This window comes from Mandrillus leucophaeus, unplaced genomic scaffold (assembly GCF_000951045.1).
Source record: "Mandrillus leucophaeus isolate KB7577 unplaced genomic scaffold, Mleu.le_1.0 Scaffold47, whole genome shotgun sequence".
NCBI classification, from domain to species: domain Eukaryota; kingdom Metazoa; phylum Chordata; class Mammalia; order Primates; family Cercopithecidae; genus Mandrillus; species Mandrillus leucophaeus.
The window spans coordinates 2,672,959-2,675,512 of NW_012105031.1; positions in this window are offsets into that span (position 1 = coordinate 2,672,959).

Below are 2,554 nucleotides of genomic sequence, written 5' to 3' on the forward strand. Positions count from 1 at the left end.
AATGTATTTATAACACTGCACATATCACACATAAATGTTAGCAAGATTTAATACACTAAAATGATTTTATTTTTTCCATAATAGTTATATAAATGAGTTTTTCTCAAATATTCTCAGTAGAAAAGTCTGCTTAATATATAAATTGTTGTTTCATATATAATAGCGAGTACAATTCATTACTGCATTAGAATTTGGAAAATTGCATTTATTTTTATACCATATGTAAATGTTAAAATGTTTTCTTTAATACAGAACATTTTTATTTTATGCATTCATGGGAAATTCTTCAAACATTATCATAATACTATATAATATCATCTATAGCATAGCTAATGATCTTATTTGACATACACCATGGTCTTCTCTCATCTTCCTGAAACCATAAGGAATACAAAATCGATAAAAGTCAGAGAATGTATTAGTGTGTTAATCTTCTCAGGCAGCCATAATAAACTACCATAAATTGGATAGTTAAAAGAACAGAAATTTATTCTCATAGTTCTGGGGCCTGCGAAGTCTAAGATCAAGGCCAGCATGGTAAATTTTTGGAGCAGCTTCTCTTCCAGGCTTTCAAACAGACACCTTCTCAGTGTGTCTTCACATGGCAGAGAGAAAGTTCTGGTGTCTCTTTCTCATTTCATACAAGGGAATCAATTCTATTGGATCAAAGTTAGATTTGATGACCTTATTTAACCCTGTTCACCTACTTAAAGGCCTTATCTCCAGTACAGTCACATTGGGGAGTGGTTAGAGCTTCAACACATGAATTTGGAGGGGATACAGTCTTTTTTTCTTTTTAATCATAAGTCTAGACCAGCAGTCATTTACTACTTGCTTTGTCTTACCTACTCACATGCAGAGTATCTTCCAAAGAGAGTATTCATTAAATAAAATGAGGGTAATCTATAATTCCTTACTATACTCAAGTATAAAGTCAATCATAAAAGGGAAGCCTAAGATATTAAATCAGTCGACAAACACCACAAGAACATATAGGGGCAAAAAGTAAGGAGAGTCACATTTAAGACTTTCTGAGACATTTTCTGCCATATCTAAATAATTAGCTAAAATTTTAAATGAAAGTATTTTTATTTTCTCACTCTGTACTATTTCCCTAAAACATTTTTAAAAATCTATTATATAGTTACTATAGTGATTGGAGTGGACATTTTTTACAATATTGGTTGCTCACTGTCTGAACCCCATTCTTGTGGGTGAGAAATTCTACACTGAATAAGACTGGTTTGGACTCAGAGAAACTACAAGGGTGCACTTTTCCAGCATAAACATGTTCTAGGTTGGATAATCAAATGCATATGCCTATAAATTGAAATCTCCAACTAGGAATAAAAAAAAAAAATCACGAAAAGTAAAGGATTCATGTTGGTGTTCACAGTAGGACCAACAGCAGCATGTTGTTTACAGTTCTGGTAGCAACAGAAGCTGCAATGGCTCCAGCCATATCAAATATCCTGTGGCACAGAGGGTTCGGAGGTGTGAGGTTGAGAGATATAAATTTGCTTACCGTATGAACTCAGAGGTGTGATTTTTACTTTGATTTGGTCACCTTGCTTTCTTTGCTCTTGACTGCTTTCTAGCCCTACTTCTGTGACTATATTAAAGAATTCTTTAGCTAATAATAATCCTTCCAATAAATTCGCTCTTCTGCTTTAATGATTCACAGTTGTTTCTCTTGCCATTTAGACTACTGAAAGCACCTCCTGACTATATCTAATCTGAATTCTCTACAACTAGTCAGAGATATAGTTTCAAAACTAATATAAGTGTGTCATACCCCCATCACGATTCTTAGTGATTAGAATTATTTCCACTGTTCTTAGGATCAATTCACAATTCCTGTCTTTGACTTTTAAACTCCATGGCCTGGCCCCAACCAAATTTTCCAGCTTCACATTGTATAAAACTGTGCTCTCTTGGCTTACAATACTACTTTCATTCTCTTGTATCTGCCATGCTTACATACACTTAATGTCTTTTGCACTTGCTATTTGTCTACCTGAAATAACATCTCTTTTCAGGTATAGTGACTCAATTTCTACTCAGCTGTCATATCACAGATTAGGTACCATTCTCATGTAGCCACAATTCATATGGTGATCACTCAGTATTTATTGTATATTAAAATGAATTAAGTTTCCATGTCAACTTAAATCTGTAATTGAGTTAGCTGGACATTATATGTTAATACTCTAATATTAAACACTGGTGTACCCACAGTAAGACACATGTAATCAAATAATATTATCAACTTTCTTCATATTTTTTAATAAAAATCACTTGGTGTAAATAAGGTTTAAATATTTTTCAAATATCTGTAAGTGCAGAGAAGAAAAGGAACAGTAAGGCACAATAATATTGCTGTTGTGGCCACTCTTGATCAGAATTGATTGCCTAACACTAGTCTGTGACTACTTTCTAGGGGACTGCCTCCCAACTTTTTTTCTGTGAAGTGAACTTGTAGGAGATGAGCTCTGGACAAGTTAACAGTAACTTTTCGCTGATACAGTTAAAACAATAAAGTTTGAAGTAACTC